The 22320-nt window shown below is 49.3% G+C and overlaps 1 long non-coding RNA gene across 1 annotated transcript; it reads left to right on the top strand.

Annotated features, from left to right (window-relative positions):
* The first annotated feature begins 7546 nt into the window (after positions 1–7546).
* Positions 7547–9229, top strand: LOC309366108. The gene is made up of 2 exons (XR_014166512.1): positions 7547–7786; positions 8952–9229. It is a non-coding gene; the product is annotated as an uncharacterized lncRNA (long non-coding RNA).
* Positions 9230–22320: the final 13091 nt, after the last annotated feature.

The raw sequence follows: 22320 nt of genomic DNA on the forward strand, positions 1-22320 counted from the left end.
CTTGAAAATGATGGTTTCACTTTATATGTCATATAAAGGAATTCCAGATCACATAAATACGAGTGTGGACATTCTCAAATTATGCATGGCTTTCTTCATTACAGCTCTTCCAGAGTTAGCGGTACCATGTGTCTAGTGTAAGATTTTGGGCTGTTTTCCATTGAGTTACAATATCTGTTTGTGCTGCCCAGATCATATATAAGACCAGTTCTTTTGACAAGACATTTAGTCTAATCTTTTTTTTTTAAGCCAGCCACGTTGGTGGCTGTCCCTGCTTCCCGTGGGAGCAAGTGATGGCTTAACTGTGCTGCATGAAAAAACATTTTATCCGTCTTTTATCTATTTGTTGCAGACCTGAAATTATAAGAGGAAGATAGCAGGGTTTCTACCTTATCCAGGAGAGAGTGAGGACTTGAGAGTAAAGATTAAGATTTCTGTGTTTGTTGAGAGTTAGGCTCTCCCCTCTCTCTATGGAGAGCTCACCCTTTTGCCCGGTCCTTTGACTGTGTATGTTTTAATGTCTGTTCCTTCAGATTACCATTGTTGCCTATGTGAGATGAATTTGGGGTGAAGAGGGCAGAAATTGGCATTTTTGGGAAAATATCTCATCTTCCTAATTTTAAGGTGTCATAAATTAAGGCTTCATTGTTTACACTTAAAGAGGAGAAGCCTGTCTTTCCTGGTACCCAGTTTATCAGTTTGATCCTTGTGATGGGACGATGAGCTGCTTGTGCGTAAAATGCAAGTCCCTCAGAGTTTGATCAGGTTTTCAAACCTCTGCCTGTGACGGAGCCCCTCCAGCATGGCTGCGTCAATCACTAGTAGAATCCGAAAGTGGCTGCTTTCGGAAACGTTTCCAACATAAAAGCTCCTTAACGGAAACACGTCGTCTGGCCTCTCGGCGTGACAGTTTCCGTCGAGGTGTGGGTGTCCCTATAGGAGGTCCTGAGACCTCCCCACTGGTTTCGCTTGAAGCGTCTCTGAGCCATCCCTCCGACTCACTTTCCCTTGGAGTTCTTGCTCGCCCTCTACTGGTTCCCTCTTCCGCTGCTACTGCTCTCTCAACCTCAGGGAGCCTTTGCACCTGCGGCGCTTTAGATGTCAGTTCCCTGACATCCACCTCCCCTCCAGGGCCCCCTTCACCCCCTCCCGTCTCCTCTCCTACTGGCGGTGAGGAGGTAAAACCCCTGAAAGAACCTCCCTCATCTTCCGACGTCGCGAACACTTCCTTCCACTTGTTGCTGTTCCTACTCTCTAGGTACTCTTCGTCATCAGAGTCCACTCCATCTTCCAACTCCTACTCCGCGAACCCTTCCATTTCCTCTTCCTCATCGGTGGTGCCGAAATACTCCCTCCTAAACCTTGCTATAGGCTGAGGTTTCCTCGGGAACCTTTGGTGGAACGTTTCTGTTAAAACCTCGTCATTGACTTCCTCTGCACTTACCCAGGTGTTTTCTGACTCCGGTTCCCCTTCCCACGCCACCAAATACTCCACCTGATTACCCTTCCACCTGGAATCGAGGATTTCCGCTACATGGTTGCGGCGTTCCCTCTCTTCCAAGGCTGGTCCCCTGACGTGCTCCCCTTCACGTCCCCCCCTGTATGGTGACAGTAACGACCTGTGGAACACTGGGTGCAATTTCATGTGGTTGGGTAATCGGAGTTTGAAAGCTACCGGGTTGACCTGCTGAATCACCTCAAAGGGTCCCAATCTTCTGGGCCTCAGTTTCTTACAACCCCCTTTGAACGGCAACCCTTGGGTTGACAACCACACTTGATCCCCCACCCTTATGGTTTCACCTTCCCTTCTGTTCTTGTCTGCCTGCTTCTTATATTGTGCCTTGGCCCTTTCTAAGTTGAGCTGGAGCTGCTGATGGATGGCTTCCATCTCTTCTACAAAATGTTCAGCCGCTGGAACGCTCCATCTCTCCCCTCCTTCCCCTGGAAATGCCCTGGGGTGACACCCGTAATTAGCCAAAAAGGGACTCATCCCTGTGGACACATTCTCCGCATTATTGTAGGCAAATTCTGCCAACGCCAACTTTTCGACCCAATCGTTCTCTCTGTCATTGACATAACACCTAAGATATTGTTGAAGAATGCCATTTGCCCTTTCCGCCTGCCCGTTGGTTTCAGGGTGCCGGGCAGTTGAAAAATTAACTTCCACGTGTAGCAAGCTCATGAGCTTCCTCCAGAACCTGGAAGTAAATTGTTTGCCTCGATCTGAGATCACCCTCGAGGGAGCCCCGTGCAACCTAAAGATATGTTCCACAAACAACTTCGCCGTTTCTTCCGCTGTGACTGCATGTGAGCATGCTACAAAATGGCACATCTTAGTTAACAGGTCTACTACTACCATGATGGCTGTTTTCCCCTTGGACCTTGGCAGATCCGTCATAAAATCTATTGATATCGCTTCCCAAGGCCGTTCTGGTGTGGGTAAAGGTTCTAATAACCCTGCCGGCGCCCTTCTTTCCCCTTTGGCTCGCTGACATTGGTCACACCCTCTTACATACTCCCTTACATCTTCCCTCACCTTAGGCCACCAAAATTCCCTGGTAACCAACCACATGGTTTTGTGTTGCCCAAAATGTCCCGCCGTGGGGCTATCATGCAACTGCTTGAGTACTCTCCCCCTCAATTCACCTTCGGGTATATACAGTGCCCCTTTGTAATACAATGCCCCATTTCTTTCCTCAAAACCTCCGGGGCTCTCGCCCTCCCCCCTGAGACCTCTGAGCTTATCCTGGGCATATTCATCATTTTCCGTTTCCTCCACCAGTTCCCGTTGCCCCACCAGCGCCGCCCCACACACCCAGCGGTCCTCCGGGATGACATGTCTCTCTTCGATCACCTCCTCCCCTTCCCAATATTCTGGTTTGCGTGAGAGCGCATCCGCCCTGACGTTTTCTGGGCCTGGCACATAACAAATCTCAAAGTTAAATTTGGAGAATTCCTGTGCCCATCTCACTTGTCGTTGGTTGAGCACTCGAGCTGTTCTCCAATACTCTAAATTTTTGTGGTCGGTGCACACTTGCACCTTGTGTTGTGCCCCAATTAATAAATGTCTCCACCTCCGGAATGCTTCGTGAATGGCAAGTAGTTCCCTGTCATACACCGTGTAATTCCTCTCGGACTTATTCAGTTTCCGCGAGAAGAATGCACACGGTCTCCACTCCGACGCACTCCTCCCCGGTTGAAGAAGGACCGCCCCTATAGCCCGGTCGGATGCATCTGTTTCCACTCTCATGGGTTTTTGTAAATCCACATGCAGAAGTTGTTCTTCCGAGGCGAAAGCCCTTTTCAGTTCTTCAAAGGCTCGATCCGCCTCCACCGTCCAAACAAATTTCTTCTTGCTGCTGAGGCAGTCGGTGATGGGCGCCGTCAAGTGGGCAAAGTTCTTGATGAACTTCCGATAAAAGTTCCCAAACCCCAAGAATCTTTGCACGTCCTTCTTGGTCTTCGGTGTCTTCCATTCCAGTACCGCTTGAACCTTGCCTGGATCCATGGCCAATCCCTTGTCTGACAAGCGGTACCCCAGGAATTCCACCTCCTTGGTATGAAACTGGCACTTCTCCAGTTTCACCCACAGCTGGTTGGCTTGCAGCCTGCCCAACACTTCTCGAACGTCCCTCACATGCTGTTCCTCATCTTCCGAATACACCAACACGTCGTCTAAAAAGGCCACACAGTTCTTGTAGAGCAAAGGTCCCAGAACGTGGTTTATAAAAGCTTGAAAACAGGCGGAGCCCCCTTGTAGACCGAAGGGCATAACGAGGTATTCAAAGGCTCCCAAAGGGGTAAACATGGTGGTCTTCCATTCATCTCCCTTCCTTATGCGTATCAGATTGTACGCCCCCCGCAGGTCCAGTTTTGTAAAAATCTTTCCCTTCCTTACTCTGGTCAAAATGTCGTCAATTCGGGGCATAGGGAAAGCCAGGGGCTCCGACACTGCATTGAGGGCCCTGAAGTCACACACCAGTCTCGGTTTGTCTGTGTTCTTTTTGTCCACAAAAAACACTGGGCTGCCCACCACCGCTCGGGACTCTCTGATGAAACCTCGCTTCAAGTTTTTGTCAATGAACTCCCTCAGCTCCTGCATCTCCCTGTCTGACATGGCGTACAGCTTGCCTACTGGGAGTTGGGCCCCTGGGAGTAGGTTGATTTGACAGTCAAAGGGTCTATGCGGTGGCAGTTTGTCTGCTTCCCTTTCGCTGAATACGTCGCTCAGATCTGCGTATTGCGGGGGCACCTTCCCTTTGCCCATCACTTCCATCCCCGCTAGGGTGACTCTGTCTCCTCCCGAGACCTTCCCCTCCTTGCAGTGTTCTAGGCAATGCGCTGACCCAAAGGAGACCACCCTCTGATGCCAGCCCACTAGCGGATCGTGTAGCGCCAGCCAGCTCATCCCCAAAATGATGGGCGCTCCTCCCAGGATGGCCACATTAAACGCTATCTGTTCGGTGTGCCTTGCCACTCTCATTATCATCGGGACAGTCTGTTGGCTAACTTCTCCCCCCAACAGCTCTCTGCCGTCAATCGTAGTCACCTGCAAGGGGTTACTTAAAGGGATGGTCTGTATCTGGTGCTCAGCTGCAAACTCCTTACTCATGAAATTACAGGAGCTGCCTGAATCCAAAAGCGCCTTGACCTTTAGTGGGTGTCCGTTTGGCAGTTCTAGTAACACCTCTATCACTAAAGCAGGTCTGGGAGGTTCTGGCATGGGCACTTTCATTGCTCTTTGGCCTGGCTGCTGTGCCCCGACGGTGGCAGCCAGGCGTTGGCTTTTACTTGCTCCTTGCTTTCCTCTTCCTTTCCCCCAACAGCTCCTGCCATCCCTTGCCATTCCTTTCTTTGTGGGCAGACTCTGGCAAAGTGCCCTGGCTGTTGACAGAGATAACATCTCTTGGCGCTCTTTCCCTCCTTCTTCCGCCCTTCACTGGGATTTGAAACTGCGCGCGCCCGCGCTGTTCCAACTTCCATCGGCTCTGCCGGCGGGAAAGATGGCTCTGGAATGTCTGGAATGCGGAACTCCCTCCAACGGTCTCCTTTCCCTTTTCTGCATCCTGAGCCCTCCTCTCCTCAAGCCTCGCCGTTTGCAGCGCCAACTGGATCTCCAACGCTCTGTACCTTTCTTCCAGGCTTGGACCCCCTCCAGCTGCTCCTGCACCCCCGGTTCCGGCTGGGTTGCTCATGATGCTTCTCTCTGCACAAGCTGGCTTTCGGTGACTTTCGGATTGCTGTGATGGGACGATGAGCTGCTTGTGCGTAAAATGCAAGTCCCTCAGAGTTTGATCAGGTTTTCAAACCTCTGCCTGTGACGGAGCCCCTCCAGCATGGCTGCGTCAATCACTAGTAGAATCCGAAAGTGGCTGCTTTCGGAAACGTTTCCAACATAAAAGCTCCTTAACGGAAACACGTCGTCTGGCCTCTCGGCGTGACAGTTTCCGTCGAGGTGTGGGTGTCCCTATAGGAGGTCCTGAGACCTCCCCACTGGTTTCGCTTGAAGCGTCTCTGAGCCATCCCTCCGACTCACTTTCCCTTGGAGTTCTTGCTCGCCCTCTACTGGTTCCCTCTTCCGCTGCTACTGCTCTCTCAACCTCAGGGAGCCTTTGCACCTGCGGCGCTTTAGATGTCAGTTCCCTGACAATCCTCTTCGCAACTCTGGAGTCAGGAAGTCTGATGGTTGCTTAGAATCATAGGATTGGTTATCTAGTCCCAACTCCCTGCAGTGCAGGAATTGCAGTTGAGGTATCCCGGCAGGTGTTCCTCCAATGCCTAAAAACCTCCAATGAAGCATGATCCACCAGCTTCCAAGGTAGCCCATTGCAGTGTCGGAATGGCTTTTGCCCTCAGAAACTTCTTCCTCATGCCGAGTCAAAATCTCCTTCCTTGAGCCGGTGTGGTGTAGTGGTTAAGAGCGGTGGACTTGTAATCTGGTGAACTGGGTTCGCTTCCCCGCTCCTCCAGATGCAGCTGCTGGGTGACCTTGGGCCAGTCACACTTCTCTGAAGTCTCTCAGCCCCACTCACCTCACAGAGTGTTTGTTGTGGGGGAGGAAGGGAAAGGAGAATGTGAGCCGCTTTGAGACTCCTTAAGGGGAGTGAAAGGCAGGATATCAAGTCCAAACTACCGTATTTTTTGCTCTATAAGACGCACCAGACCACAAGACGCATCTAGTTTTCGGAGGAGGAAAACAAGGAAAAAAATATTCTGAATCTCAGAAGCCAGAACAGCAAGAGGGATCGCTGTGCAGTGAAGACAGCAATCCCTCTTGCTGTTTTGGCTTTTGGGATAGCTGTGCAGCCTGCATTCGCTCCATAAGACACAGACACATTTCCCCTTACTTTTTAGGAGGGGAAAAGTGAGTCTTATAGAGCAAAAAATACAGTACTACTCCTCCTCCTCCTCTTCTTTTTTTTTTCTTCTTCTTCCTCCTCTTCTCCTTATTCCTCTTCCCCTTCTCCTCCTCCTCCTTCCTCTCCTCCTCCTTCCTCTTCCCCTTCTCCTTCTCCCTCTTCCTCTTCCTCCTCTCCTCCTTCCTCTTCCCCTTCCCCTTCTTCCCCTTCGTCTTCCTCCTCCTCTTCCTCCTCCTCTTCTTCTTCATCCTCCTCCCCACCCTCCGAAGCAGCAGAGAACAAGCTTGCTCCATCTTCCATGGGACAGCCCTTTTGAATATTTGCAGGCTGTCTTCACACCACCTCTTAGTCTCTGTTTCCCCGTGCGGAACATCCCCAACTCCCTCAATCGTTCCTTGCAAGGCTTGGTTTCCAGGCCGCCACCCTGGCTGCCCTCCTCTGCCCTCCTTCCAGCTTGTCAATATCCTTCTAAAATTGGGGTGCCCAGAACTTTGATGCAGTATTCCAGGCGTGGTCTGAACAAGAGGCCTTTCTTCTCTCCCACAGCCAATAAATGGCTGGATAAAAGTGTCTTCTCAAGGTGGCAGTGGTGGCGAATGTGGCAGTGGGCATTAGCTCACATTTGGAGCCTTGCACTCCTCTCACCTAAAGATGGGTGGTGGCCTGAGACAGTGCTCACTTTCATTTGCATTTTTTATTATTATTATTATTATTATTATTATTATTATTATTATTATTATTATTTTCTTTTGTAAGCAAAATTTACTGGAGTGCAAATAGTCAACAGTAATATTTATTGGAATCATGCATTTTAAATATGCCCACAGTTCCTGTGTTTTCTTTACAAACTTTTACAGTATTCAAGGAAGTTAATGGTCTCTTACTCAAAACCAAGCAAACACCACTGGTGCCAATTATTGAGATCTTATAAGGCTGCACCACTGAATCAAATTGAGAAAGGGATCATTTTGAGGAAGCTATTCCTTATTATCAACACATTAGCCCTATTCAGTGATGTTCCCACCATGCAATTAGCAATCCTGTAAGAGGAATAAATATAAATGCATATCCCAATGGGAAGCTGCGCACGCCTCCTTCTCACTGGAAGGAGTACTGGAAACAGTGTTTCCGCATGCATGCGCGCACGTGCGTACTCTGGCCCACTGCGGTGTCTGCCCAACTGAACCGGCCCAAGCCACAAAAACTTTGCCGACTCCTGGTCCTGGTTCTCCCCCTCCTCACTGAATCCTCATGACAACCCTGTGAGGTTGGTGAGGCTGAGAGGCCACGGCTGGCCGCCAACGTCACCCTCTGAGCATCCTGACTTGAGTGGGAATTCAAACCGTGGTCTCTCCCAGGTCCCACTCTGATGCCATCGCCACGACTCCACACCGGAGCTCCTACCTGTTGCACAGAGTGGACCTAAGGCCTGGAAACAATGCCTTATGAGGAACGGCTAAGAGAGCTGGGCATGTTTAGCCTGGAGAAGAGGAGGTTAAGGGGTGATATGATAGCCATGTTCAAATATATAAAAGGATGTCACATAGAGGAGGGAGAAAGGTTGTTTTCTGCTGCTCCAGAGAAGCGGACACGGAGCAATGGTTCCAAACTACAGTGGTGCCTCACAAGACGAAATTCATTCGTTACGCAAGTTTTTTCGTCTTGCGAGTTTTTCGTCTTGCGAAGCACGGTTTCCCATAGGAATGCATTGAAAATCAATCAATGCGTTCCTATGGAAACCGCCTTCAGACCAGGTCCGGGGACAGTCTGTCCCCCAACCTCTTCTGAAGGCTGGGGGGGGGGGACAAGGGCTTTTCTTCCCACCCCCAGCATTTTAAAAAACCCCGCTGTCCCGGGGCGATTTAAAAGCTTCTTTTAAAAGCTGTCCCGGGGCGATTTAAAGACTTCTCCGCTGTCCCGGGGCGATTTAAAAGCCCCCGGGAAGGCAGGCAGGGGGGAGCAAAGACTTTTGCCCCCCACTGGCCTTCAGAAGACCTCTTCTGAAGGCCGGCGGGGGGCAAAAGTCTTTGCTCCCCCCGCCTGCCTTCAAAAGCCGTCCGGGATAGCGGGAAGCGCTTCCCTGCTATCCCGGACTGCTTTTAAAATGCTGGCGGTGGGGAGCAAAGCCTTTCGGCCCCCGCCGGCCTTCCTGGACCTCTTCTGAAGGCCGGAGGGGGGGAAGGCTTTGCTCCCCACCGCCAGCATTTAAAATAGGTCCCCGGAGATTTCCCTGTGGGCTTTCTTCTTGCGAAGCAAGCCCATAGGGAAATTCGCCTTGCGAAGCAACTCGCAAACGGAAACCCTTTCGTCTTGCGGGTTTTCCATCTTGCGAGGCATTCGTCTTGCGGGGCACCACTGTACAAGAAAGAAGATTCCACCTAAACATTAGGAAGAACTTCCTGACAGTAAGAGCTGTTTGACAGTGGAATTTGCTGCCAAGGAGTGTGGTGGAGTCTCCTTCTTTGGAGGTCTTTAAGCAGAGGCTTGACAACCATATGTCAGGAGTGCTCTGATGGTGTTTCCTGCTTGGCAGGGGGTTGGACTCGATGGCCCTTGTGGTCTCTTCCAACTCTATGATTCTATGATTCTAAGGGAATCCAGTAGCTTGGGAGGCATGTACAGAGCGCCAGTTCCACATAGGTGGAGCTCTTGGTAAACTCTTAGATCCGTATCCTTTGATTCACGGTGTGTGCTTTGCAAGACGAGGAAGGGTTTGTTTTTCCATGAGCTCCTAGCAGTTGAAGGGAAGCTGTTTGCATAACTTGCAAAAACACACACAGGCCACAACATTTGAGGCTCTTCACTGCACAAATAAAATAAATTGCACAACATGAATCACACATAATTGGGGCTGCATCACTTCAAACAAAGCTCTTGTTTTGCTCTGTTTTGTTTTCTTAGATCTAGAGATGCGGTAAGCCAGGCTCGGCTGCTTCTTTAGAAAATGAAATAATCCAGATTTCCCCATCCTGTTGCCACAAGGAAGCTCAAAACATTTTAAGGCAATAAACTCAGCCGTGGCTACTGCTGCAAAGCCAGCGGGAGACAGAGACACCGTGTATAAGCCTACAGACGTAAACCCGAGTTCAAAATCGGGGCCACGTCATGCAGCAAAGGAAAACCATGCTGCGAAAAGTCATCTGGGCTAATGAAATGTTTTGTGAAGCTACATCTATCTTTAAAATCTTAGAAAAAGGCCACTAGAAAAACGCCAGATTTACTGTTTACTGTACTTCTCTTGCAGTAAACGGATCAGACTCTTCCCCACCCCCTAATAATTTTGCCGTTATTGAATCTGTTCAATAATAATAATTCCGAGGCAGCAATGGCCACCAACCTAGATGGCTTTAAGATAGCATCTGGCAACTTCGGGGAGGATATGGCTGTTGATGGCTAGGCAATGCTTCTGAGCACCTGTTGCACTCAGGTAAGTAGAGTGCTTCTGTGCTTGTATCCTGCTTCTACTGTTGTAAACCAAAAATCTGCCCTTTTTCCCCTTATGGGGTACCCAAGAGCCCATATAGAATCCTTTGTAGATTCTCCATCAGTCGGAGAAAAGAACAAAGGCCAACCAGAGAATATTAGAAGAAGAAGAAGAGTTTGGACTTGATATCCCGCCTTTCACTCCCCTTAAGGAGTCTCAAAGCGGCTCACATTCTCCTTTCCCTTCCTCCCCCACAACAAACACTCTGTGAGGTGAGTGGGGCTGAGAGACTTCAGAGAAGTGTGACTGGCCCAAGGTCACCCAGCAGCTGCATATGGAGGAGCGGAGACGCGAACCCGGTTCCCCAGATTACGAGACTACCGCTCTTAACCACTACACCCACTGGCTCTCCAATATTGAGAACCAATATTGAGAAGCTCGTAAGCTTGATCTTTATTGATCTGTTGCAACAGGGTGCTCCCCTCACACGCAGGAAAGGAGGAGGACCCAGAACCAAGGTGTGCCCGCCCTTATATAGACATTTTAAATTCCCTGCCCTGGAGCTCAAGACCACCCCTCCATACATCATACATACATCATAGAAGGGGTGTAACCTAAGACCACCCCCCACAAACATCATACCTACATCACAGAAAGGGTGGTCTACAGTAGAAATCTGAGTGCTTTGTTTATCTCCTGTCATCGTTTATCTCCTGTTTGGTACCGGTAAGTTACTAGTTAATGCTTACTTGATTGGATTGCCTGGGGAGCCTGGCCAGTCTTTTGTAATGACAAATACTTAGTTCCTGAGCCAGGTCACAGGCTCACACCCCATTCATATCTTAAATGTGCCCTTAAGACAGGATTTGTGAACGAAAAGACAAAGGGGAGGCTTTTCCACTTTCCTTTGACCTTGCAGAGACAACATTTGCTCAGTTTGGGAATCAAAAATGGTTTCAGGTCGGTCCTCCTGTGCTGATCTATGAATGTGCTTGGTTGGTACACTTATGAACATTTAACATATAAGACCTCAAAATTCCTATCACGCTACTTTCGGACAGGTGCCTGCTGAGCCACTGCAAGGACAAAATGCTGGACTAGAGGGGCCGCCGGCCTGATCCACCAGCCTTCTTACTTTCTTAAGGAACAAACGAAACACAAGCGCACCTTTGATGCAGCAGACAAATCACCCGGTCCCTTCTGGCCTTGTGGTGCCACTGTCTCCAACGGCCCAAGGCTGTGCAGAGAGTCCAGTCCTCTCTGTTTCCTTTCCCCAGTTCAGAGCTTGCAGGATGCTGTCCCTGCCTGGAGCAGTTTTTGTTTTCCAGACTGGCTGGCAAGTGCCCGCCCGCCAGCTGCCCAGAGAAGACACTGCTGGGGGGGGGACTTCCTCGCCTTCTCCTCTTGCTTGTTCTGGAGGCATCTGCAGAACATCGTGAGTCTTTCCTGGTCTCATGATGCCTCCTGGCTCGCTCAGAGGCTTCCTGCCCAGCCAGCGTGGGAGGCCTCCGTCAGTCCTTGGCTGGGCCTCCTAATACTAACCTCAGGACCTCAAAGGGCCTCCTGGATCAGGCCCAATGATCCGTCTCCTAACCGTGGCCAACCAGGTGCCTGCGAGGCTCGGAAAGGCAGGACGGTGGTCCAAAGACTGGCCCACTCTTGCAGAGACGATACAATAAGCTTTATTGTCATTGTCCCATACAGAACAACAAAATTGAAAAAAAAAATCTACATAAGACATTCAAAACCCAACAAGCCTGCTATCCCAGCTATCCCAGCCTAAGGTTAGCCCCCTAAAAACTCTGATACCCTATTTTAAAAATACAATATACTCCCACAGAGACTCCTTACACTGCATTTAAAACCAAAATTGCATTTGGACAGAAACTGTTTCTCAGGCGGCTAGTCCTAGTCTTTATAACCCTGGACCTTCTTCCAGAAGCCAGAAGCTGAAAGAGATCATTCCCAGGGTGCGCACTATCCTGCGCTATCTCTACAGCTTTCTTATGGCACCTGGAAGCATAGATTTGATCCATGGGAGAGTGCACCCAATTATTCTCTCCGCAGTCTTTACAGCCCTGGATAGCATTGTTTTTTCCCTGGCCGTGCAGCTCCCAAACCACACACCATAAGTTAATACATTCTCAACAGTACAATGGTAACATGCCATCAACAGGTCCTTTGAGAGATTGTTTTTCTGGAGGATTCCCAGAAAATATAACCTCTGCTGTGCTCTCTTCATCAGGTCTTTGCTGTTTTCTCTCCAGGTTAGGTCATCTCTCAACTCCATTCCCAGAAATCGAAACACAGAGACCTGTTCCACGCACTTCCCCTCAGTAGCAAGTGGCTGAATATTTACATTTCCTAAAGTCCACATGCTATTTATTTTATTGCATTTTGGCCACACTTTTCCTCTAAGGAACTCAAGGAGGTATATAAAACTCCTCCTACTCCTCCCCGCTTTATCCCCTCAACCCTGTGAGGTAGATTAGGCTGAGATATGAGGCTAGATGGCCATCTGCCATGGATGCTTTAGCTGAGATTCCTGCATTTCAGGGGGTTGGACTAGATGCCCTTGGGGATCCCTTCCCACTCTACAGTTCTATGATTCTATGAAAAATCAGGCAGGCAGCATGATCTGTCCCAGTTCCCCACCCCATACTCTCTTCCTCAAGGCCAAGTGAGGTTACTCTGCCTCATGTCTTGGACCCAAATGCTTCAGTTCATGGCTTTTCCTCCCTTCCTTCTTCATCCCCTCAGATGGCTGAGTCAGCACCTGGGCTCCGTCCACCCCTAGCTGTAGCCTTCATCGCCTCCTGACCGGTCTGAGCTGGCTGCAGGAGCAAGACCCACACAGCGGCTCTGTGATGGTGTGTGCCAATCTGAAATGAATCACAGAATCACAGAACAGTGGAGCAGGTTTAGTGATGATGATAATAATAATAATAATAATAATAATAATAATAATAATAATAATATATTCCCCAGCCACTCTGGGTGTCTCCCAACAGAATATTAAAAACACCAAACCTTAAAAAATTCCCCAAACAGGGCTGCCTTCAGATGTTTCCTAAAAGTCAGATACAGTGGTACCTCTGGTCGTGAACAGGATCCGTTCTGGAGGCCCGTTCGCAACCTGAAAAGAACGGAACCCATGCCTGCATGTGTGTGGATTGCGATTCGCTGGTTCCGTGCATGCGCATGACGTCATTTTGAGCGTCTGCACATGCGCAAGTGCGAAACTCGGAAGTAACCCTTTCTGGTACTTCCGGGTTACTGCAGGATGCAACCTGAAAACACGCAATCTGAAGCAAACGTAACATGAGGTATGACTGTAGTTGCTTATTTCCTTGACATCTGATGGGAAGGCGTTCCACAGGGTGGGTGGCACCACCGAGAAGGCCCTCTGCCTGGTTCTCTGTATCCTCACAGTGAGGGAACCACCTGAAGGCCCTCAGCACTGGACCTTTCAAGGTCAGCACCAACACTTTGAATTGTGCTTGGAAACGTACTGGGAGCCAATGTAGGTCTTTCAAGACCGGTGTTATATGGTCTTGGCGGCCGCCCCCAGTCACCAGTCTAGCTGCCGCATTCTGGATTAGTTGTAGTTTCCGGGTCACCTTCAAAGGCAGCCCCACGTAGAGCGCATTGCAGTAGTCCAAGCGGGAGATAACTAGAACATGCACCACTCTGGTGACACAGTCTGTGGCCAGGGAGAGTTTCATCCTGCGCACCAGACAGAGCTGGTAGACAGCTGCCCTGGTCACAGAATTGACTTGTGCCTTCAGCTGCTAGGATAGCAATGGCTGGAACCTGAAAATCCTTACAGTTACTTGCAATATAGTGAGGGCCTAAAAAAAAGCTTGACAATTTTTATGCAGTTTGGTATGCACAAATGATTAAACACATGGAAGAGGGGAGTCTGCAAGGCATGCTGGGCCCTGTCAGTCTTAGGCGCAAGACGGAGTCTCTGTGTGCTGCAAGGTCTGAAACACCTCCATCTAAACAAAAAAAATTCCTTCCAGTAGCACCTTAAAGACCAACTAAGTTAGTTCTTGGTATGAGCTTTCGTGTGCATGCACACTTCTTCAGATACACTGAAACAGAAGTCACCAGACCCTTCTATATAGTGAGAAGGTGGGGAGGGGTATTACTCAGAAGGGTGGTGGGAATGGGTGATTGGCAGATAGCTGTGATGAGCCTGTTGACGACTCTTAACGACTGCAATAGGTCTTACAGGAAAAAGCAAGGGGTGAGAAGGTGAAAAGTGGCTTTCTCTGTCTTGTGAAACCAGTAGGAGAACACTTCAATCTCCCAGGACATTCTATACAAGATCTCAAAGTAGCTGTTTTACTACAAAGGAATTTCAGAAATAGACTGGAAAGAGAAGCTGCTGAATTGCAACTTATTACCAAACTTAAAACCATGGAGAGACCTGGTCTGAACAAAGACATTGGATTCTTATCTCATTATATATGACAAAGCCATTTTTCACCTTCTCACCCCTTGCTTTTTCCTGTAAGACCTATTGCAGTCGTTAAGAGTCGTCAACAGGCTCATCACAGCTATCTGCCAATCACCCATTCCCACCACCCTTCTGAGTAATACCCCTCCCCACCTTCTCACTATATAGAAGGGTCTGGTGACTTCTGTTTCAGTGTATCTGAAGAAGTGTGCATGCACACGAAAGCTCATACCAAGAACTAACTTAGTTGGTCTTTAAGGTGCTACTGGAAGGAATTTTTTTTGTTTTGACTATGGCAGACCAACACGGCTACCTATCTGTAACCTCCATCTAAATTCAGGTGTGAATTGATCCTATTTCTTAAACCTACGACAGCCTCCTCCGCTGTGTCTTGATTCTCTGCCAGCCCTGCAGAGATCGGAGGTGGCGTCCAACCAAAGTCCAACATACCATTGGAGATCACCACTGAACAAATACAGACATACAATGCAACCAAAATAAATAAACCACAGGTATGTGAATGTGTCAAAGGTAGCAAAGCGGAACCATTTACGGCATAAGCATAATGCTAAAAAACAATACAAGGTTGCAAAACATGGGCCCTTGTTATACCTTCCACTTCCACTTGTCCTGTGTTGTTTACCAATGAATTGGAACAAACGTCAGTCCGCAAAAAACCTGACTGATGTTGTGATAGGAATTTTGAGGTCTTAGATATATGTTAGATGTTCATAAGTGTATGGACCTTTGTCGGCAAGGTGATGTCTCTGCTTTTTATGATGCTGTCTAGGTTTGTCATCACCAGAGGAGCTTGCATAAAAGAGAAAGCATTCCTTAAAAAACAAACCTCCTCAGAAATTAGCAAAATAGAACAAGACATCACAGCCCTCTCATCACGCTACAAACAAACAGGATCTAAAAAACAAGGTTGACTGTGTCTAAATCTCTCCCAAACTGTGTGATGCCCGTTCTAGCTGCAATAAGCAGGTGTGCTGTCAACTCTTCACGAAAACCCCTGGAGGGACAAAAGGTTCCCGTCCCAGGGTCAGAGAGCGGCGGGTGATGCCCAGCCCTCCTTCAGCCGACTCAGACTTTGCCTCGCTGGCTCAGCGGGAGGAAGGGGTGTCCGAGGGCAGCAGTCTTTTCGGGTTTACATTCGCTCCAGCCTCGCCGGCCAAGGTCAACATTTCCCCAGCTGTTGGGGCCGCTGGCAGGCCTGGTTCTGATGACAAAGTAACTTTTCCACAAGAGGCGCTTTTGCCAGGCTCCCAAAAACACAAGGAGCCTTTCAGCAACGGTGGAGGAGGCCGAGAGAAAAGGTTAAGTGGATCTGGAGGGTTCAGGGATAAGGCAGCGAAAGAGGCCAGAGGGTAGGGCTGCTAAATGTCTAGGATTTCCTGGGGTGTCCTGGTTTTTACTTTTTGAAATACGGCAACCCTACAAGAGGGTGGCCATGGGAGAAGCAGGTCTAGGCCCCGAAACTTGTTTCTGAGTCTGAAGCTGAAGTCCTGGAACCGTGCTGTGCAGTAACTCTGGGCCTCTCTGAGCATGTGCAGAGTTTGCTTCTAGTCCCACTGGCAAACGAGTGGAACAGGCGATCTCAGAAGATGGTGGACGCTCCTTCATAACGACATAAGAGAAGCCTGCAAGTGGGTTCCTGCATCTGGAATTGGGTTGCTCTCCAGAGCAGCTGCCAATGACTGGCCGAGGCCGATGCATCCAAAACACCTGGAGGGTTCTCCATGGGGAAAGTCTGTTCTACAGCAACTCAGAGGAGGAAAACAAGGAGATTGCCCACCCCATCAGCCGGCTTGGAGCTGGGAGGCATAGCTGTCAACCTTCCCTTTTTTTGCGGGAAATTTCCTTATTCCAGCACCGTTTCCCGCTGCTTCCCACTGCTATCCCGGATTGTTAGATATCCCGTAGACTGTCCCCGGAACAGGTGACGCTGCTGATCCCTTATTTTCGAGGCTGCTGATTTTCAAATCTGCTTATTTTCAAAGGCTGCTTATTTTCAAATCTGAAAGTTGACAGCTATGCTGGGAGGTGATGCTGAGGAGCTTTGGCCTGCTGTCAGATGCTGCTGCCTGTCTGATTTTTCATAGAATCACAGAATCTTAGAGTTGGAAGTGTTGTAAACAAAGATCTGCCCTCCCCCCCCCCCTTATGGGGTATCCAAGAGCCCATATAGAGTCCCAAGGTAGGTTCCCTATCTGTAGGAGAAAAGAACAGAGGCCAAGCAGAGAATACTGAGAAGCAAAGCAGCTAGTAAGCCTGATCTTTATTGATCTGTTGCAATAGGGTCCTCACTTATGCAGGAGGGAGGAGGAACCTTGAACAATGGCGTGCAAGGCCTTCTATAGACATTTTAAATTCCTTGCCCTGGAGCTCACGACCACCCCTCCATACATCATGCATACATCACGGAAGAGGTGTAGCTCAAGACCACCACCCCAGATACATCATACCTACATCACAGAAAGGGTGGTCTACAGCAGAAATCTGAGTGCTTTGTTTACCTCCTGTCTGCCAGGTTACCTGTTTAATGCTCACTTGATTGGATTGCCTGGGGAGCCTGGCCAGCCTTTTGTAATGATAAATACTTAGTTCCTGAGCCAGGTCACAGGCTCACACCCTATTCATATATTGTTGTTGTTGTTTAGTCGTTTAATCGTGTCCGACTCTTCATGACCCCCTGGACCAGAGCACGCCAGGCACTCCTGTCTTCCACTGCCTCCCGCAGTTTGGTCAGACTCATGTTTGTAGCTTTGAGAACACTGTCCAACCATCTCGTCCTCTGTCGTCCCCTTCTCCTTGTGATTCATATCTTAAATGTACCCTTAAGAGACAGGATTTGTGAAGGAAAAGACAATGGGGAGGCTTTTCCATTTTCCTTTCACCTTGCAGAGAAAACATTTGGGAATCAAAAATGGTTTCAGGTCGGTCTTCCTGTGCTGATCTATGTACATGCTTGATCGGTACACTTATGAACATTTAACGTATATGTAAGACCTCAAAATTCCTATCACAGAAGGTACCCCTAGGGGTCATCTAGTCCAACGCCCTGCAATGCAGGAATGACAGCGGAAGAATCCCTGCCAGAGGGCCCCCACTTTCAGAGGCAATCTATTGCACTGCAAAACATCTTTTACCGCCTTCCTAACAATTAGTCAGAACCTCCTTTCTCGTAACCGGACTCTGCTGGACCAGGTCCTACCCTCCAGAGCAGCAGAAAACAAGTTGACTTTTCGAGGTTTTCTGCTAACGTGATTGAAATTCTACTCCGCAGTCCCTCTGCTCCCTTGCCAGCCTCTCCTCCTCCCTATATTAACAACCATAATGTGCTACCTTAGCAGAATTCCCATCCCCGCAGAAAAGTTATTTCAAAAAATAAATGTCGGGAGCTGCCGTCCGCAAATAGCGGCCTGTCAGAGAGGCAGCTGCAAGCTGCCCTACAGCGATCTGATGTCCTCTTCTGGGAGGGCTTGGAGACCCTCTTTCTACTTCCACCCCACGGTTTGTTGTTGGAATGCCTCTGCCCCCCCCTTTCTCCTTCCCAACGGAGATTTGCGCTCCCTGCCATTGCAGCCTGGAGGGGGTCCAGGAGTTCATGGGAAAGAGGCCCCTGGCTTGGTCTGCTGCTCTGCGTGGGGAGAGCAGTTGTTTTGGAGAGAGGAAGCGGCTGGGGTATTTGCCAGCTCGCCCCTCCTCTGCCCTGGCATAACCTTGAAGCAGGCACGGCCACAGGGACTCGAAAGCACCTGCGAGGGAAGGCCAGGCACAGGCAGCAACCTGAGTTTATTTGTCTCCCCCTTTTCCATGGCAGAAGCAGGTTCAAAGCAGCTCTTGACAATGTAATGTTACAGGAATTCTAATTTGTTGTTGTTTAGTCGTGTCCGACTCTTTGTGACCCCCTGGACCAGGGAAGAAGAAGAAGAAGAAGAAGAAGAAGAAGAAGAAGAAGAAGAAGAAGAAGAAGAAGAAGAAGAAGAAGAAGAAGAGGAGGAGGAGGAGGAGGAGTTTGGATTTGATATCCCGCCTTCCACTCCCCTTCAGGATTCTCAAAGCGGCTCACATTCTCCTTTCCCTTCCTCCCCCACAACAAACACTCTGTGAGGTGAATGAGCGGGGAAGTGAACCTGGTTCCCCAGATTACGAGACTACCGCTCTTAACCACTACACCACACTACCTCCCCTGTCTTCCCCTGCCTCCCACAGCTTGGTCAAACTCATGCTGGTAGCTTTGAGAACACTGTCCCACCATCTCGTCCTCTGTTGTCCCCTTCTCCTTGTGCCCTCCATCTTCCCCAACATCAGGGTCTTTTCCAGGGAGTCTTCTCTTCTCATGAGGTGGCCAAAGTACTGGAGCCTCAGCTTCAGGATCTGTCCTTCCAGTGAGCACTCAGAGCTGATTTCCTTCAGAATGGAGAGGTTTGATCTTCTTGCAGTCCATGGGACTCTCAAGAGTCTCCTCCAGCACCATAAGTCAAAAGCATCAATTCTTCGGCGATCAGCTTTCTTGATGGTCCAGCTCTCACTTTCATACATCACTATTGGGAAAACCATGGCTTTAACTATACGGACTTTTGTTGGCAAGGTGATGGCTCTGAGCTATGCCATGCAGGGCCACCCAAGATGGACGCATTCTCCCATCCAATTTGAAACCATACCTGACCCTGCTTAGCTTTGCAAATGGGCTGTCCGTTTTTATTGCTGAACCACAAGGAGCGCCATGAAGATATTGGCAGTTTTATTTTCCATGCCACTGTGTTGTACCTTCTTGTCTGCCTCCCAACCACCCAGGCTTCCTCGCCCCACCAAATCTGGCACACAGCTCCCTCCTTCTACGCCTGGACCTCAGAGCCTGTGACAGCGGTGATTTGGCTTCCCAAGACACAGGTCTTCAACAGAGCGCTAACTTGCCGCTGCTGTTGACTTCGGCTGTCTTCTGGTTCCCATGACAGGCCTGCAACGTCCCTGTAACCCAAGCAAGATGGCAATTTGTCCTCTTCTCCCTGCCCTGTTTTGCAATAGGACCCCTCATGGCTGTGAGTCACTAGGTTGCCCCGAGGTGCTGGGCTCTTTTCCCAGAGAGGCGGCCGCTCTTGCCGTTTTTTTTCACAGTTGCGTGCCAAAACTTCACTTACAAACCCAACCAAAACAAGCTCTTAAGTCTTCTCCGCTCCTGGCCCAGCCTTGGAAGCCAACAGAGCAGAAATATACTTGGAGTTGAGAGTGGATTTCATGCTCTTTATTCAGCTCATAGTGGTGAGGAGGAATGGAAGTTCCCCCAGAATGTCTGCTTTATATACATTATTTACACAATGGGCCCCACGTGATTGGCTAATTCTGTGATTCTCCTGTAGGCCAATCAGGTTGCGGATTCACTTCCACCTGGAGCTGGATTGGGTGGCTCCTGTGGACCAATCAGACTGCTGCATTCTGGATCCTATTGTTCTAGGACCAATCAGACTGCTGCATTCTGGACCCTATTGTTTTAGGACCAATCAGACTGCTGCATTCTGAATCCTATTGTTCTAGGACCAATCAGGCTACTGCCTTTTGGACCCTATTGTTCTAGGACCAATCAGACTGCTGCATTCTGAATCCTATTGTTCTAGGACCAATCAGGCTACTGCCTTTTGGACCCTATTGTTTTAGGACCAATCAGACTGCTGCATTCTGAATCCTATTGTTCTAGGATCAATCAGGCTGCTGCATTCTGGATCCTATTGTTCTAGGACCAATCAGACCGCTGCATTCTGAATCCTATTCAACTCAGTACATAACAGTTGTGATGCCCAAACTGCGGAGAATGCAAGAGCTCCGCTGGGTGATGACCACTGAGCCCCGCTGCCCTCCAAAGTGGTGGTTCTGCGGCTCGCCTCTTCCTCTCCGCTGATGCCAACCCCTACAAGACTCTTCTTGTGAATGGCTCCCTTTCTCCCACAATCACAGGGTAGCATGTAAACCTCGCCTGGACGCCTGTCAACAAGGCCCCCGGCCAAACTTCTCTGTAATGCAAACCAGGCCCTGTAGCTCAGAGGGGAGATTCCTTCTGCCCCGGAATGTGCCTGAGCATTTGGATCCTGGAGATGATTTCTCCCCGGTCACGGGACACAGAAACCTCCTCTCTGAGCTTGCTTTCTAGTTCACAGAGGCGGGGAGTGGGAGAATGCATTACTCCAAGCTGTGCTAGCTATGGAGGTATGTTCACACGCCACTCCTGTGGGCAAACGGTGGTACCAGTGTGGTTTCACAGGTTTAATAATAATTGTAATAATAATAAATATTTTTTTATTTATACCCTGCCCTTCCCGGTTCAGAAAACTGGGCTCAGGGTAGCTAAAAACAAATTTAAAACAATTGAGGCTACAAAAAAGAAGAAGCTTAAAATACAGTATAAAATGTGGACAACAATAAATTCAGAATTCAAAAATCAACTTGGGGGGGGGGAACCATCCAATAAACATTAGATGGTCACCAGGGCTAGCTGGCTAAATTAGTCCCATTTGGGCCAGCGAGGAGACCAGGGGAGAATTAGCTGTGGGGTCTCAGAGCGGGTGAGGGAAGGGAAGGGAAATAAAAGATCAGACTGAATTCAAATTAAAGGCCAGGCAGAATAGCTCTGTCTTACAGGCCCGGCGGAAGGAGGTTAAATCCTGCAGGGCCCTGGTCTCATGGGACAGAGCATTCCACCAGGTCAGAGCCATCACTGACTTCCTTAGGGCCCAGGACCTCTAAACTATTCATTGGACCTTAAGGTCCTCTGTGGGGCAGACCAGGAGAGGCGGTCCCGTAAGTAAGAGGCGGCCTGGAAACGATGCCTTATGAGGAACGGCTAAGGGAGCTGGGCATGTTTAGCCTGGAGAAGAGGAGGTTAAGGGGTGATATGACAGCCATGTTCAAATATATAAAAGGATGTCACATAGAGGAGGGAGAAAGGTTGTTTTCTGCTGCTCCAGAGAAGCGGACACGGAGCAATGGATCCAAACTACAAGAAAGAAGATTCCACCTAAACATTAGGAAGAACTTCCTGACAGTAAGAGCTGTTGGACAGTGGAATTTGCTGCCAAGGAGTGTGGTGGAGTCTCCTTCTTTGGAGGTCTTGAAGCAGAGGCTTGACAACCATATGTCAGGAGTGCTCTGATGGTGTTTCCTGCATGGCAGAGGGTTGGACTCGATGGCCCTTGGGGTCTCTTCCAACTCTAGGATTCTATGATTCTAAGTATGAGGGTCCTAAGCCACAAAGGGCTTTAAAGGTCAAAACCAGCACCTTAGGAGAGGATTTGTACAAGAAAAGAAAAAAAGAAAAGCCATATTGCGTGAGGCTGGGCAATTTACTTTGGAGAATGGAAATCCAGCAATGGTCTCTCTCCCCACTCGCTGGAACAGTTCTTCCAGTCCCGGGGGGTGGGGTGGGGGGGTTTGTGGTTTTATCCAACCCTTCATTTAATTTGAAGACAGTCAGCACCCTGGCTATTTCCCACGCTGTTGGCTGCTCCCAAAATGCAGGGTGCGCCTGTGTGTGTGTGTTTGTGGGGGGATGTTTGGAGAAGGGGAGGTGGAGAGCAGCTTTGTTTTAATTCCTCAGCCCTTCATGGCTTTTCTGGAGCCAGGCAGGCTGCCTGGGGTGGATGTGGCCGAGGAGGTGGGCAGATGAAGTGAGATAGTTCTGCTAAGCAGGGATTAAATTTCAGGGACCCCCAGCAGCCAGGGATGGAAGGCGAGGGCGACTGAGGCTCCTGCTCCAAATGGTGATGGTGATGGCTCTGCTTCCACCGGTCCGAAGCAACAATACTTTGGAATCCCAGTTGCTGGAAAACACCGCAGGGGAGCTGCTGAGGTCCCACTTGTGGGTTTTCCAGGGGAGTATCTGGCTGGACGCTGGACTAGATGGGCCCCCAGCCTAATCCATCAGCCTCTTAAACGCTGGCCTCCCTGGAAACCCTGCTGCTGCTCTCTGCCTTTGTCTGTGGGCAAATCTTTGCCATTGTTCTAAGAATTTTAAGGTCTCAAATATAGAATAGATATTCGTAAATGCACACATATCTAAATATATGAGCCATGTG

This window comes from Podarcis melisellensis, assembly GCF_964234715.1.
Source record: "Podarcis melisellensis genome assembly, chromosome: 3".
Lineage (NCBI taxonomy): Eukaryota > Metazoa > Chordata > Lepidosauria > Squamata > Lacertidae > Podarcis > Podarcis melisellensis.